The 17,794-nt window shown below is 42.8% G+C and overlaps 1 protein-coding gene across 9 annotated transcripts in view; it reads right to left on the bottom strand.

Moving 5' to 3' along the window:
• Positions 1 to 17,794, bottom strand: part of PALM2AKAP2 (PALM2 and AKAP2 fusion) — a 497,574-nt gene that overhangs the window by 16,067 nt on the left and 463,713 nt on the right. The window lies entirely within an intron of this gene.

Raw genomic sequence — 17,794 nt, 5'->3', positions numbered from 1 at the left:
GGGAAATGCCTTCTGGCCCATGAAGGAGTGGGTTATATTGCCAGAGCCCTGAACGCACCTCTGAGAAGTACCTTCATGTGCAACAGTCATGATTTTTCCAACCATGCCCCTTGTGGGAGACACAGCTAGGGTCTGCGAACAAGGAATGTGGAGAAAACACACAAAATAAATGGATATTTCAAGCACAAAAGTTCAGAAACCACTAGGGGAGGTTAAAGACCCATTTGACCTCCTCCAGACCCAAGATGAAGGCAGCTCATCTTTCTTTGCCTCCCTCCCACCCAGACTGTCTGACGGAGCTGGAATCACAAGTGAAGCCTGGAGTCCATGTCTCTGTGTGGTTGGCTATAGGACTTTACTGGGCATAGGTCCTTTGATGAGAGTTGGGAAGCTCCCTGGAGTTCAGGAAGCCCGAGTTTTAATTTCTGCTCTTCCATGAACCAGCCATGAGGTTGGCTGTAGACAATCATGTAATGTTCCCCCTTTAATCTTGAGCTGATCACTTAAGTTCTCCAAGTTTCAACTTCCCTAGCTAGAAAATGAGAATTTGGGGAGAAGTTGTCTTGGAAGTCCATTCTAACTCAAACATTTTGCTATTCTATCAAATACATTTGGCAAGAAGATCAACCTTTATTGATTAAAAAAAAAAAGTATATGGCCAGCACATTTGGCAGTTAGGTGGGGAAGTGGTTTTTAATACACAGACACTCCATCTGTAGACCCACCATTATATGAGTTAACTTAGTGAAACTCATTGCTTTGACCTCAATTACCCAGATCATTGATAAAAAGTCATTTGATATTAACAGTAAGGTTACAAATATTTTAAGGTCTTCAATCTTCAAATTCTCTAGAAACGGTTTCTATTTTTTATTATGGAAATTAGGGAACGCTATCATGACACCTATGGACCCATCAACTATACTAAACATTTATCAAGATTTTACCACCCTTGTTCCATCTATCCTGCCTGCCTGCCTTCCTCCCACCCTCCTGTACTAAAATATTTAAAGCAATCTCAGACCTCAGGCAATATTACCCCTGAATACGTAGTATGTATCTCTAAAAATTCTGATTGACTTTTATTTTATTTTTAACTTTTATTTATTTACTTATTTATTGGTTGCATTGGGTCTTCATTGCTACACATGGGCTTTCTCTAGTTGCGGTGAGCAGGGGCTAACTCTTCGTTGAGGTGTGCCTGGGCTTCTCAATGCGGTGGCTTCTCGTTGCAGAGCAGGGGCTCTAGAGCACAGGCTCAGTAGTTGTGGCGCACGGGCTGAGTTGCTCCGCGGCATGTGGGATCTTCCCAGACCAGGGCTCGAACCTGTGTCCCCTGCATTGGCAGGTGGATTCTTAACCACTGTGCCACCAGGGAAGCCCCTGATTGACTTTTAAAATGAAGCTTTGAGAAACAATACAGCACAGTGGTGAGCATGCAGTTCTAGAGCCAGCCTGCTTGGGTTGGAGTTCACTAGTTAGCAGCCAAATACCCTTGGGGCAAGTTACTTGCCTTTTTTATGAAGTCTTTTTATCTCAGTTTCCTAATCTGTAAAACTGGTATGTTGATAGAAGTACCTACCTCATACGGTTGGTACAAGAACTAAATTAATATTTATAAAGTTAATATTTAGAATGGCAAGCATCCAATGAGTCTAGTTAGTATTTATTTGGAATCTCAAAGAATAATATGTCTATGGAGTAAGAATGAGCAATTTCGTGGGAAATTCTGCATAAAAATTTCACAACTCTTCTAAAACTGGAAATAGATACTCCATGACCAGGTTGGTCACTTTCTAATTGACCTTTCAAGTGTCCAAATCATCTCCCACCAGCCAATCCTCCAGCATTAAACTTCTAGAAAGCATAGTCCACATTCACTGCCTCTAACTTCACCCTTTCACCTATACCACCCCTGCCTAATAATACTTTGTTTATACTTCTGGGAAAGCTTTTTCACATACTGACTGTATCAATCTGGTTGTTCAAGCTTTTCTTCTCAATAAAGCTGTAAAGTCACCTGAAGGTAGGGACCATTTCAATCGGCTATGAATCCCCCTAACTCATTTGAATGTAAACTCCATTAGTGGAGGACCTTGTCTGTCCTGGTCAATGCTGAATCCCACAAGGCAGGAGTTCAGGCTGTTGAATGAATCAGCAAGTCCATCATGAAATATACAGAGCAGCCACTTATTAAATGCTTGTGGATTGGGACAGAATTCCCAATACAGAATCTGAGGCAAGTGTTTAAGTGTCTTCACCAAAGCACATGAAATAAAACAATCTTGGTCTACAGAACCACAGACGCGATGGCTTTGGAGTAATAACAAACACATTTATATGGCATTTCATTGATAGGCTTCATGTCATTTGATCCTTACAACCACCCTGGGATGTAGTCAGGGTGAATGTCATGACATCTCTGAACAATTTAGACCATGGAGGCTCAGATGCTTTAACATCAGTCCAAATTACATTAGTAACAATCAGAGTCAGGTCTGGAACCCAAATTGTGTTGACTGTTGCTAAATTATATAATTGGGTGTGTGCTGAAAGAGAATCGTAAAGAGGGTGAAAAGTTACTATAAAGAAGTGGACATTTCCTGCTCATTTCTTAGTATGCCAGCAAAATTAAACCCATCCCCGGAGCAAGTTTTGCCGGTTACAGCCACTAGAGGTCACATGAGTAGCAGGAACCAAAGACTAGCTTAGCGGGTCTGGAGCAGTGTCTTCCAAAGAGGTGGCTGAGAGGTCTTGGAGAGAACAGAAGGGTTCAGATAACCAAGGCCACATCAGAGCCTCAGGAGAAGCTGTCACAGGTCTCCAGAGAAAGGGAGCCCCAACCCCGGACTCCTGGGCTGGTTGACATCTGGGGAAGTCGGCTTGGCTGGGCTTCTCTACCGTGATCTCCAAGCATTCTGCCTCCAGTATGGTTCCAACCATGACTGGAATTCTCACGCAATCTTAGGAATCACACAGGCCATCAAAAAGCTGGAGAGGGACCTAGCTTGCAGCCTAATCAAGTTTTCCCTTTGATTAGGATGGTGAAAAAACTTCTCGTGCTCTTCCACCAGTAATAGACACTGCAGACACCACCACTGTTTGGGCCTTGGGGATCATGACATAAATGTGATGCAAAGCTTGGGAAGTCTGTCTCATCCTTTATGGCCTTGGAAAGCACTTTGAAATTCCTTGGCCCCGAGGACAAATCTCATTAGAATCCCCAAACAATGATGGTTATCTTTGGTGTTCATTGGCGTGCATCCAGCACTTCCCCAGTACCCCCAGGTCCCATTCCCACTTGTCCCATCAAAACTTGTTCTCATATAAGTCTATTCAGCTGGTGAATGACTGAATAGCTGACGGTAGCTGAAAATGGCCTCTGTTTTCAATGATAAACATCCTGCTTTCTAGTTTCTCACCTGGGCTGAACACTACAAAATAGCTCTCTTGAAGGATCCCAGAAACAACATGAACAGTAAGTGTCATGCAGACCTCAAGGCAGACCTGTGTTGGTCTTGGCCAAGGCCCAGTCCCTGACATTTACAGAGCAGGGAGCAGGGGCAATGTGAGCTTAACTGACATAGGAACCAACAGAAGAAAGCTAGACTGGAATTCAGAGTGGACGGTAGAAAACATTCTCGAGTTTACTTCATACAGATGATTCTGTCCAAACTATTCCACCTAGAGTAATTTTAGACTTAAGCATTTAAAGATGTTTGAGAATAAGCAGCTTCACTTGGCTGGGATGATTCCAAAGCCGTGTTCCTAAAATCACGTCCTATTACCTTAGCTTTGTAAGAATACTACTCAACGCTGCAAACGGTCAAAAGGTCATTGGTCAAATAAGTTTGAGAAACACTCGACTAAAGAAAGCTTTAATGATAAAACAAGATAGATTTCCTTACCAGGGGACTTCTCTAAGGTTTTAGTGCCAATATGATTGTGAATCTCTAGTTTAGGAATGGGGGTGCAGCGTTTCTCAAATTTATTGAACCACAGAACCTCATTTCATAGAATCCCTATTAATATCTCGAGGAAGACAGTTTGGAAAATACTATTCTCTAGTGTATACTAGTTAACCACTAACTACTAACTTATGGGCACAAGTTCAACTAATAAGTATGGGCACAAAGCTTATGTACAAGAACTTTCACCACTGTTCATTTGTTTGCTTATAATTACATATGTGGAAACAACAAAGGCATCTGACTATAGGAATGGTTAAATTAGTTATGGCTTATTCAGATGATGGAGTATTATTTAGCCATTATAAGTCATGTTTTAGTCTCTCAAATTTAGAGGAATAGTTTTGGACATGGGAAAATATTCAAAATACATTAAGAGAAAAAGCAGGTTACAAAAGCAGAAATACTGCAGGGGTTCAGGAGTGCAGGCTCCAGAGTTGGACTGCTTGGGTTCAAATCCTAACTCACTACTTATTAGCTGTGTAAAAGAAAACAAAAGTGCACACATGACACATGGTAAAACTTAGTCAGGATAAGATGAACAGTCTTGAAGATGGCGGAAGAGTAAGACGCGGAGATCACCTTCCTCCCCACAGATACACCAGAAATACAGCTACACGTGCAACAACTCCTACAGAACACCTACTGAACGCTGGCAGAAGACCCCAGACCTCCCAAAAGGCAAGAAACTCCCCACATACCTGGGTAGGGCAAAGCAGAGAGATTCCCGCACAGAGGAGCGGTGCCGAGCGGCACTCACCAGCCCGAGAGGCTTGTCTGCTCCCCCGCCAGGGCGAGCGGCGCTGGAGCTGAGGCTCGGGCTTCGGTCAGAGCGCAGGGAGAGGACTGGGACTGGCGGCGAGAACTCAGCCTGAAGGGGGCTAATGTGCCACAGCTAGCCGGGAGGGAGTCCGGGAAAACTCTGGAGCTGCCGAAGAGGCAGGAGACTTTTTCTTCCCTCTTGGTTTCCTGGTGCGCGAGGAGAGGGGATTAAGAGCGCCGCGTAAAGGAGCTCCAGAGACGGGCGCGAGTCGCGGCTGAAAGCGCGGAGCCCAGAGACGGGCGTGGGACGCTGGGGCTGCTGCTGCCGCCGCCAAGAAGCCTGTGTGTGAGCGCAGGACACTGTCCACACCGCCCTTCCGAAAGCCTGTGCAGCCTGCCACTGCCGGGGTCCCGGGATCCAGGGGCGGCTTCCCTGGGAGAACGCACGGCGCGCCTCGGGCTGGTGCAACGTCACGCCGACCTCTGCCGCTGCAGGCTCGCCCCGCACTCCGTGCCCCTCCCTCCCGCCCGGCCTGAGTGAGCCAGAGTCCCCGAAGAGGCTGCTCCTTTAACCCTGTCCTGTCTGAGCGAAGAACAGACGCCCTCCGGCGACCTACACGCAGAGGCGGGGCCAAATCCAAAGCTGAGACCCAGGAGCTGTGAGAACAAAGAAGAGAAAGGGAAACCTCTCCCAGCAGCCTCAGAAGCAGCGGATTAAAGCTCCACAATCAACTTCATGTACCCTGCATCTGTGGAATACATGAATAGACAACAAATCATCCCAAATTGAGGAGCCAGGAGTCAGTGCTGTGCCTCTGAGGTGGGAGAGCCAACTTCAGAACACTGGTCCACAAGAGACCTCCCAGCTCCACATAATATCAAACGGCGAAAATCTTCCAGAGATCTCCATCTCAACACCAGCACCCAGCTTCACTCAACGACCAGCAAGCTACAGTGCTGGACACCCTATGCCAAACAACTAGCAAGACAGGAACACAACACCACCCATTAGCAGAGAGGCTGCCTCAAATCATAAAAAGTCCGCAAACACCCCAAAACACACCACCAGACGTGGACCTGCCCACCAGAAAGACAAGATCCAGCCTCATCCACCAGAACACAGGCAGTAGTCCCCTCCACCAAGAAGCCTACACAACCCACTAAACCAACCTTAGCCACTGGGGACAGACACCAAAAACAACGGGAACTACGAACCTGCAGCCTGCAAAGAGGAGACCCCAAACACAGTAACATAAGCAAAATGAGAAGACAGAAAAACACACAGCAGGAGAAGGAGCAAGATAAAAACCCACCAGACCTAACAAATGAAGAGGTAATAGGCAGTCTATCTGAAAAAGAATTCAGAATAATGATGGTAAAGATGATCCAAAATCTTGGAAATAGAATAGACAAAATGCAAGAAACAGTTAACAAGGACCTAGAAGAACTAAAGACGAATCAAGCATCGATTAAAAACACAATAAATGAAATAAAAAATACTCTAGATGGGATCAATAGCAGAATAACTGAGGCAGAAGAACGGATAAGTGAGGTGGAAGATAAAATAGTGGAAATAACTGCTGCACAGCAAAATAAAGAAAAAAGAATGAAAAGAACAGAGGACAGTCTCAGAGACCTCTGGGACAACATTAAACGCACCAACATTCGAATTATAGGGGTTCCAGAAGAAGAAGAGAAAAAGAAAGGGACTGAGAAAATATTTGAAGAGATTATAGTTGAAAACTTCCCTAATATGGGAAAGGAAATAGTTAATCAAGTCCAGGAGGCACAGAGAGTCCCATACAGAATAAATCCAAGGAGAAATACACCAAGACACATATTAATCAAACTGTCAAAAATTAAACACAAAGAAATCATATTAAAAGCAGCAAGGCAAAAACAACAAATAACACACAAGGGAATCCCCATCAGGATAACAGCTGATCTCTCAGCAGAAACTCTACAAGCCAGAAGGGAGTGGCAGGACATACTTAAAGTGATGAAGGAGAAAAACCTGCAACCAAGATTACTCTACCCAGCAAGGATCTCATTCAGATTTGATGGAGAAATTAAAACGTTTACAGACAAGCAAAAGCTGAGAGAGTTCAGCACCACCAAACCAGCTTTACAACAAATGCTAAAGGAACTTCTCTAGGCAAGAAACACAACAGAAGGAAAAGAACTACAATAACGAACCCAAAACAATTAAGAAAATGGGAATAGGAACATACATATCAATAATTACCTTAAATGTAAATGGACTAAATGCTCCCACCAAAAGACACAGACTGGCTGAATGGATACAAAAACAAGACCCATATATATGCTGTCTACAAGAGACCCACTTCAGACCTAGAGATACATACAGACTGAAAGTAAGGGGATGGAAAAAGACATTCCATGCAAATGGAAACCAAAAGAAAGCTGGAGTAGCAATTCTCATATCAGACAAAATAGACTTTAAAATAAAGACTACTAGAAGAGACAAAGAAGGACACTACATAATGATCAAGGGATCAATCCAAGAAGAAGATATAACAATTGTAAATATTTATGCACCAAACATAGGAGCACCTCAATACATAAGGGAAATATTAACAGCCATAAAAGGAGAAATCGACAGTAACACAATCATAGTAGGGGACTTTAACACCCCACTTTCACCAATGGACAGATCATCCAAAATGAAAATAAATAAGGAAACACAAGCTTTAAATGATACATTAAACAAGATGGACTTAATTGATATTTATAGGACATTCCATCCAAAAACAACAGAATACACATTTTTCTCAAGTGCTCATGGAACATTCTCCAGGATAGATCATATCTTGGGTCACAAATCAAGCCTTGGTAAATTTAAGAAAATTGAAATTGTATCAAGTATCTTTTCCGACCACAATGCTATGAGACTAGATATCAATTACAGGAAAAGAGCTGTAAAACATACAAACACATGGAGGCTAAACAATACACTACTCAATAACGAAGTGATCACTGAAGAAATCAAAGAGGAAATTAAAAAATACCTAGAAACAAATGACAATGGAGACACGACGACCCAAAACCTATGGGATGCAGCAAAAGCAGTTTTAAGAGGGAAGTTTATGGCAATACAATCCCACCTTAAGAAACAGGAAATATCTCGAATAAACAACCTAACCCTGCACCTAAAGCAATTAGAGAAAGAAGAACAAAAACATCCCAAAGTTAGCAGAAGGAAAGAAATCATAAAAATCAGATCAGAAATAAATGAAAAAGAAATGAAGGAAACGATAGCAAAGATCAATAAAACTAAAAGCTGGTTCTTTGAGAAGATAAACAAAATTGATAAACCATTAGCCAGACTCATCAAGAAAAAAAGGGAGAAGACTCAAATCAATAGAATTAGAAATGAAAAAGGAGAAGTAACAACTGACACTGCAGAAATACAAAAGATCATGAGAGATTACTATAAGCAACTCTATGCCAATAAAATGGACAACCTGGAAGAAATGGACAAATTCTTAGAAATGCACAACCTGCCAAGACTGAATCAGGAAGAAATAGAAAATATGAACAGACCAATCACAAGCACTGAAATTGAAACTGTGATTAAAAATCTTCCAACAAACAAAAGCCCAGGACCAGATGGCTTCACAGGCGAATTCTATCAAGCATTTAGAGAAGAGCTAACACCTATCCTTCTGAAACTCTTCCAAAATATAGCAGAGGGAGGAACACTCCCAAACTCATTCTACGAGGCCACCATCACCTTGATACCAAAACCAGACAAGGATGTCACAAAGAAAGAAAACTACAGGCCAATATCACTGATGAACATAGATGCAAAAATCCTCAACAAAATACTAGCAAACAGAATCCAACAGCACATTAAAAGGATCATACACCATGATCAAGTGGGGTTTATTCCAGGAATGCAAGGATTCTTCAATATACGCAAATCAATCAATGTGATACACCATATTAACAAGTTGAAGGAGAAAAACCATATGATCATCTCAATAGATGCAGAGAAAGCTTTTGACAAAATTCAACACCCATTTATGATAAAAACCCTGCAGAAAGTAGGCATAGAGGGAACTTTCCTCAACATAATAAAGGCCATATATGACAAACCCACAGCCAGCATCGTCCTCAATGGTGAAAAACTGAAACCATTTCCACTAAGATCAGGAACAAGACAAGGTTGCCCACTCTCACCACTCTTATTCAACATAGTTTTGGAAGTTTTAGCCACAGCAATCAGAGAAGAAAAGGAAATAAAAGGAATCCAAATGGGAAAAGAAGAAGTAAAGCTGTCACTGTTTGCAGATGACATGATACTATACATAGAGAATCCTAAAGATGCTACCAGAAAACTACTAGAGCTAATCAATGAATTTGGTAAAGTTGCAGGATACAAAATTAATGCACAGAAATCCCTGGCATTCCTATATACTAATGATGAAAAATCTGAAAGTGAAATCAAGGAAACACTCCCATTTACCATTGCAACAAAAAGAATAAAATATCTAGGAATAAACCTACCTAAGGAGACAAAAGACCTGTATGCAGAAAATTATAAGACACTGATGAAAGAAATTAAAGATGATACAAATAGATGGAGAGATGTACCATGTTCTTGGATTGGAAGAATCAACATTGTGAAAATGACTCTACTACCCAAAGCAATCTACAGATTCAATGCAATCCCTATCAAACTACCAATGGCATTTTTCACAGAACTAGAACAAAAAATTTCACAATTTGTATGGAAACACAAAAGACCCCGAATAGCCAAAGCAATCTTGAGAACGAAAAATGGAGCTGGAGGAATCAGGCTCCCTGACTTCAGACTATACTACAAAGCTACAGTAATCAAGACAGTATGGTACTGGCACAAAAACAGAAAGATAGATCAATGGAACAGGATAGAAAGCCCAGAGATAAACCCACGGACATATGGTCACCTTATCTTTGATAAAGGAGGCAGGAATGTACAGTGGAGAAAGGACAGTCTCTTCAATAAGTGGTGCTGGGAAAACTGGACAGGGACATGTAAAAGTATGAGATTAGATCACTCCCTAACACCATACACAAAAATAAGCTCAAAATGGATTAAAGACCTAAATGTAAGGCCAGACACTATCAAACTCCTAGAGGAAAACATAGGCAGAACACTCTATGACATAAATCACAGCAAGATCCTTTTTGACCCACCTCCTAGAGAAATGGAAATAAAGACAAAAATAAACACATGGGACCTAATGAAACTTAAAAGCTTTTGCACAGCAAAGGAAACCATAAACAAGACCAAAAGACAACCCTCAGAATGGGAGAAAATATTTGCAAATGAAGCAACTGACAAAGGATTAATCTCCAAAATTTATAAGCAGCTCATGCAGCTCAATAGCAAAAAAACAAACAACCCAATCCAAAAATGGGCAGAAGACCTAAATAGACATTTTTCCACAGAAGATATACAGACAGCCAACAAACACATGAAAGGATGCTCAACATCTTTACTCATTAGAGAAATGCAAATCAAAACTACAATGAGATATCATCTCACACCAGTCAGAATGGCCATCATCAAAAAATCTAGAAACAATAAATGCTGGAGAGGGTGTGGAAAAAAGGGAACACTCTTGCACTGCTGGTGGGAATGTGAATTGGTACAGCCACTATGGAGAACAGTATGGAGGTTCCTTAAAAAACTACAAATAGAACTACCATATGACCCAGCAATCCCACTACTGGGCATATACCCTGAGAAAAACATAATTCAAAAAGAGACATGTACCAAAATGTTCATAGCAGCCCTATTTACAATAGCCCGGAGATGGAAACAACCTAAGTGTCCATCATCGGATGAATGGATAAAGAAGATGTGGCACATATATACAATGGAATATTACTCAGCCATAAAAAGAAATGAAATTGAGCTATTTGTAATGAGGTGGATGGACCTAGAGTCTGTCATACAGAGTGAAGTAAGTCAGAAAGAGAAAGACAAATACTGTATGCTGACACATATATATGGAATTTAAGAAAAAAATGTCATCAAGAACATAGGGGTAAGACAGGAATAAAGACACAGACCTACTAGAGCATGGACTTGAGGATATGGGGAGGGGGAAGGGTAAGCTGTGACAAAGTGAAAGAGCGGCATGGACATATATACACTACCAAATGTAAGGTAGATAGCTAGTGGGAAGCAGCCGCATAGCACAGGGAGATCAGCTCGGTTCTTTGTGACCGCCTGGAGGGGTGGGATAGGGAGGGTGGGAGGGAGACGCAAAAGGGAGGGGATATGGGAACATATGTATATGTATAACTGATTAAATTTGTAAAATGAAAAATAAATAAATAAATAAAAAAGAAAAAAAAAAAAAAAAAAAAAAAAAAAGATGAACAGTCTTGTGGTTGGCAGAATAATGGCTTCCACAAAGATGTCCAAACCCTAATCCCTCAAATCTGTGATTATTTACCTTACATGGCAAAAGGACTTTGCGGGTGTGATTAAGTTAAAGACTGTGAGATGGGAACACTATCCAAGATTATCCAGTTGGGCTTGATGTAATCACAAGGGTCCTCATAAAAGAGATGCAGGAGGGTCAGAGAGAGAGAGAGAGAGACAGAGAGAGAGAGACAGTGAGACAGAGAGATTTGAAGATACTATACTGTTGGCTTTGGATATGGAGGAAGGGGCCACAAGCCAAGGAACGTAGATGGCCTCTAGAACTGGAAAAGGGAGGGAAATGGATTCTCCCCAAGAGCCTCTAGAAGAAACACAGCCCTGCCAATATCTTGATTTTAGCATAGAAGGACACTGTTTTAGTCTGTTTGAACTGTCATAACAAAATACCATGGATTGGGTGGCTTAAACAACAGAAATTATTTTCTCACAGTTCTGGAGGCTGGAAGTGTGAGGTCAGCATGGGTACCAGCATGGTCAGGTTCTGGTGAGAGTTTTCTTCCTATCATGCAGATGGCTACCTTCCTGCTGTATCCACACATCACAGAGAGAGAATGAGGTCTCTGGTGCCTTTTCTTATAAGGGCACTAATCCCATCATGAGGGCCCCACTCTCATGACCTCATCTAACCCTTACTATCTCCCAAAGGCCTCGTCTCCAAATACCATCACATTGGGGGTTAGGCGTTCAACAACATACTGAATTTGGGAGGGGACACAATTCAGTCCATAGCTGACACATTTCAGATTTCTGACCTCGAGAACTATAAGATAATAAATTTGTGTTGTTTTAAGCCACTATATTTGTGGTGATTTGTTACAGCAGCAATAGGAAACTAATACACATGTAGACCCAATGTTATCTTCCAGGCACATGTGTGCATGAGAAAAACTAGGCAGGGAGTAGTTAGGATTATGAATCACTTTGCCTTTTATCTTTATTCTTTATTTTCCAAGTTTTTTTCTACAATAAGCATGAATTAATTTTAAATTATAAAACTAGAATTTTTTTCTTTTAAGTATTACCGCACATGCTAATAAAAGCAGATAAAGCTGGGGCTTTAACCTTCATGGACCAGGCAGATCCAGAAGGCTTTCTGTCTCACCAGGCAGCACACACAGGCCCAGGGGAGCTACTGCGCTGACACTTCCTTAGAGAAGCAATGGTCACATTCACTGGTGACTCTCACAGGAAGACTAAGGAGAAGAGTGGGGGAAGCAGAATTTCACTCCAAATTAGTAAATGCTGTCTCCCATGATTAGTGGAAGAAAAAACTAGGAAACATGAATTTGTGTTTCCTGTTGGTTTATTTTAAGTAGTTAAGCCATGCCTTGTCCAGAGAGAAAAAGCCACGCCTTGACTGCGTTTCTGGATTCTCCAAACAAGATGGATTTCCCTGTGTTGATGGGGGCAGAGAGAAAAACCTGCAATTCCTCCCACCCAAGGGAACTAGAGCTAGGGCTGCATGTCCTCAGTACACAGCTGCTGCCATCCATGACAGCCCACAGCCTCCCTCTATAAGAAGAGGACTAACTTCTAAAAAGCCAAGAGGGTGGATTCCCAAAGTTAAGAAAACTATTTTGGTCAAACATTAGGATTTTGGTGATTATTATATTCTATACACATGGCGTCTGACGTCTTAAAAATCAAAGATCCTTTGTTTCTACATTTCTCAAAAGAAAGGAAAAAGCCATCACCCACTCCTATTTAAAAACCAAACCGAACAAAGACGCCCACCAGATAACATGCTTTGGCCCAAGCCTCCTTCAATGATCTCCTTTCTTCACGGAGCCTTGGGGTGAGCTTGCAAACATCTAAACGACTCTCAGATCACCAGAAAAAAAGGAGCTCACACTTGCATTTTAAATTCCATTTCCTCCCAGTACAAGGGAATATCCTGCCTGTCAGATCCAGAGTCCATGGGCTTGTACGGTTCCAGCTATCACCCACACACGAAGAGCTAGCCCCTGGTCCTTTCATCTCCTCCTTTGAAGGCCCCAGGGGTGGGAGAATGCAATGATACGAATCTTCAGATTATAAGCCTAGCTGAGAAATGAGAAATACCCCTGCCTGGTGACACAAGTCTGAGAAACTTCCAAATATTATTACTTCTAGGTACAGTGGGATGTTGGATGAGTTGTCGATATTGGATCATTCCTCTGAACAGAACTGGAAAATGAAAACTGGAGAAGGAAAGCATTTTGCATCTGCAGGGGAAGCTTAGTTTAAGACCAAAAAAAGAAAAAAATTTAATTAAAACAGTAAGGATAAAAATCATGGTTAAGTAGCAATTGCCCTGCCAAGATCTTTAGGTTAAACACATTTCTACCAACACAGTGAGCTTAGCTCTATGAATATTATCACCCCCTCCCCAAAAAAGAAAATACTTTCATGGTAATTTGTAATTTCACTGTCACCCAACAAGCTTAATAATGGCCTTTGTTTTTTGGAATCACAGCTGACTACTGAAAGCTAATTCTTTTTTTTTTTTTTTTTTTTCTTTTTGCGGTATGTGGGCCTCTCACTGTTGTGGCCTCTCCCGTTGCGGAGCACAGGCTCCGGACGCGCAGGCCCAGCGGCCACGGCTCACGGGCCCAGCCGCTCCGCGGCATATGGGATCCTCCCAGACCGGGGCACGAACCCGTATCCCCTGCATCGGCAGGCGGACTCTCAACCACTTGCGCCACCAGGGAGGCCCTGAAAGCTAATTCTTGAACTCTGATTTTATTTGAGAAACTTTACTTCTAAAGAAGTAACTATGAATCAATCTCAGCTAGGACTAGAAAGCAATTTTATAAAGCATGTTGTGTCATTTACATCAGGGTTCCGGTAGCTGCAGAACAATAACTCATAAGTACTAGGTCTTTTCTTAGAACAAAAACTGCAATAACGGGACTTCCCTGGTGGCGCAGTGGTTAAGAATCTGCCTGCTAATGCAGGGGACATAGGTTCTAGCCCTGGTCCGGGAAGATCCCACATGCTGTGGAGCAACTAAGCCCGTGCACCACAACTACTAAGCCTGTGCTCTACAGCCTGTGAGGCACAACTACTGAGCCCTCGTGCACAACTACTGAAGCCCGCGCGCCTAGAGCCCGTGCTCCGCAACAAAGAGAAGCCACTGCAATGAGAAGCCTGTGCACCGCAAGGAAGAGTAGGCCCCACTTGCCACAACTTAGAGAAAGCCTGTGCACAGCAACAAAGACCCAATGAAGCCAAAAATTAATTAATTTTTTTAAAACCTGCAATAACAACAACTCTTATTGGAAGCCTTTTGTGCACCAGGCACTGACTGTACTAACTTACTGATGAGGTTGGTACTATTTTATTCCCGTTTTACTGATGAAGAAACTGAGGTTTAGAGAGGTGAAGTAAGTTAGTTACACAGCTAACAAGCAGTGGAGTCAGGATTCGAACTTTAGATATGAATCCAGAAAATTGACTGTCACATTTAAGCACATGTTTAATTCTCTTTGACCAGCTTTGGTATGAATTTATATTTGAGTAATGAGAAATAGAGACAGAGAGACTGAGAATACCTGTGATGTCAGATGCATACAACTTTTGGGGAAACTTTGACCTTTACATTCAAGGTCATGAGAAATAAAATACCATTACATGTAACATGAATGTATTCTTTGGTGCTCTAATGGCCTGTCCTGCACCCTCTGCCCACCACCAACCCTAGTCCTCCACCCCGTAAGTAGCAAGTAGCTTATTTACAAAGATGAAATGGCTCTGAAACACCAACCTCCCTAGAGAAGCTCACAGCAAGTTGCCATGGTTAGTAAGAGACTGTCATATCCTGCCCTAAACTCCAGCAGTCACGGGGGCCATGCTGCTCCCAGGTCTGGTTTAGATTAGCTCACATTTCTTACCAGGCATACAGCAGGGATCTTACAAGAATTAGGTCCTTTGATCATCTTTTCGTTCTCAGCTCAAGACTGCATGTTTCTTTGTATGTAGGTTCACACAGTTGTGCAGTTGAGTCTGAATTTTTGGAAGCAGCTCTCCTAACTTGGAGCGTGGGGTAGCCAGGCATCGGTCCAGGGCAAGTAACCAGGCCACCATGTGATGTCCCCAGCAAAGCAAGGGACAACCCAGACACTGTGTGTACCAGAAGACCCAGCACCATCAGCAGTGACAGCAGAAGCTGTTACAAAACGGAACGGTAGGAAGTGTTGTTCTTCTCCAAAGTTCTATGTCCCAGAAGCCATGACCATAGGCTTGTCACCGAAGAAAGACCACAGTCTGTATCTTCTCAGGAGTGAAGGTGATGGGTTTGACCATGACAGTTGCCCTCTGCAAACCACTGAAGGCAAAAATGTCCAAAAAGAACTTTGAATTCTGTAACTTGAGAAGTGCTGACCTCACTGAACACCTTCACCCTTCACCCCTTGCCGAACCCTACTTCGACCTAACCTTTTCTTACCAATTCCTTCCCAAATGGCATGTGGATTTTTTTTTTTTTTTTTTTTTTTTTTTTGCGGTACGTGGGCCTCTCACTGTTGTGGCCTCTCCCGTTGCAGAGCACAGGCTCCGGACACGCAGGCTCAGTGGCCATGGCTCACGGGCCCAGCCGCTCCACGGCATGTGGGATCTTCCCGGACCGGGGCACGAACCCACGTCCCCTGCATCGGCAGGCAGACTCTCAACAACTGCGCCACCAGGGAAGCCCTGGCATGTGTTTTTAAAAATGAACATATTCGCTGGGTTCAGATAAATAAAAATACAGGGAGTTTCTGATCCAAGGCAGAAGGAACAATCTTAAAGAGCAAAGGAGACCAGCAGAGAGCAGACATGGTGTTCAATGACCACCAGTAAATGAATCTGGCCAGCGTTGGCCCTACTCCGCCAAACCTGGTCAGGTAGTGGAGTGAACACTTATCCCCGCGCATCCTCAAATTAAGAAATGGATTCCTTGCTTGAGCTCCCAGTCCTTTCAACGCTTTCAGGCAATGAGCCGGTCTCCAGAGTGAATGACTGAGCTTCCTCCTGGGGCATGAACTTTCAGAAAGAATTCACAAAAGCAGCCAGACTAGATGGCTGACATGGACGATGCTAGTCTCTCGACATCTGCCCAGATCTTTGGACAGCACCATCAATTTGACTGTTGTAGTTTGGAGCACTGAAATTAAGTTCTGAAAGCACAGAGGAACCATTAAAACTAAGTTTTATCATAACTGATTTGGCAGCAAAACCCGAGGTGACCCAGCATGAGGTTCTTCTTGGTCTTTATTGATCCCACTTAATAGAACAAACTCTAAGTTTCACAGCAGAAACTGAATTTGATGACAGGTGCAGCCCCAGACTCCACGGGGTGTGTTCAATAAATAGTACATGCATTGCATTGCTTTTCTAAATAATGGTATGGACACTTTACGGCCTTTCTAAAATCAGAAAAATGTGGAATATATCTGGTCTCAAGAGTTTGGGTAACTTGGATTCTATCCTAGATAGCTGTTGGGAGGGTTACACGAGAAAATGAGAAAAGAGAAAACTATGTGTGAATTATAGTACTGGGCTTTAAGGTCTTGGTGAGTTGCAGCTACTGTGATTATACTTCGGTCACCAGAGAATGTTCAAGGAACTTGGCGGTATACATAATCATCTGTAGGATACTCCACGTTCAGCATTAGAACCATCACACAGCCAGCTGTGCCCCTATAAGATACACAATTTGTACCTGCCTGCAGTAAAGGGAAACACTGTACACTCCTGAAGAAGAGCTCTCTCTTACCTGGGCCTGGGAGGGAATCCTTCCGTCAGTCACCCACACCAAGGTCTTCTACTGTGGAGGACTGAGGGCATCTCAAGTGAAACTTGGCCTCATTCAGCTCTAATTCAGCATGGAACAAAGGCACCAAGCTCTGGGTTTCCCTGGTGGCGCAGTGGTTGAGAGTCCGCCTGCCGATGCAGGGGACACGGGTTCGTGCCCTGGTCCGGGAAGATCCCACATGCCACGGAGCGGCTAGGCCCGTGAGCCATGGCCGCTGAGCCTATGTGTCCGGAGCCTGTGCTCCGCAACGGGAGAGGCCACAGGCCACAACAGTGAGAGGCCCGCGTACCGCAAAAAAAAAAAAAAAAAAAAAAAAAAAAGGCACCAAACTCTGCTGCCTGAATATTGTTCTGATATAAACATTTTTTTTTTCTATCTAGGAGTTTTCTTTGTGATATCGGGAGATAACGAAGGGAAAAGAAAAAAGGCCCAGTCAATAAGCTTTATAATAATGTAATGAACATCACATGTGCAATTAATTCAAACTGACAACAGAAGTCAAAGCACCTTGGAAATCTTATTTTTATAAGATGTATAACTAACATATCTTTCCACATATTAAAAGATCTAAACAGACAGGTTATGGGACTCAATATCCACATCCTTTCCTTGACCGCTCTCCAGAATGTCCCACTGGGCAAATTGTCTGACTTGGTAAATCAACTTGACACCTGGCATGAAAATGCAAACTAGTTCCAAAACCTAAGCGAATCATCACCTAACTAGCTGGGTTTCTCCGGCCTGCCTAGAACTTGGAAGTGAAACCAGGATATCTAATAATAGACACAGGCACTAAAGAGAGAACTGTCTGCTGATACCCCTCCTATG

Source organism: Mesoplodon densirostris, chromosome 6 (genome assembly GCF_025265405.1).
Source record: "Mesoplodon densirostris isolate mMesDen1 chromosome 6, mMesDen1 primary haplotype, whole genome shotgun sequence".
NCBI lineage: Eukaryota > Metazoa > Chordata > Mammalia > Artiodactyla > Ziphiidae > Mesoplodon > Mesoplodon densirostris.
The sequence above is the reverse complement of the archived record's forward strand: the minus strand, read 5'-3'. Positions and strand labels throughout refer to the sequence as shown.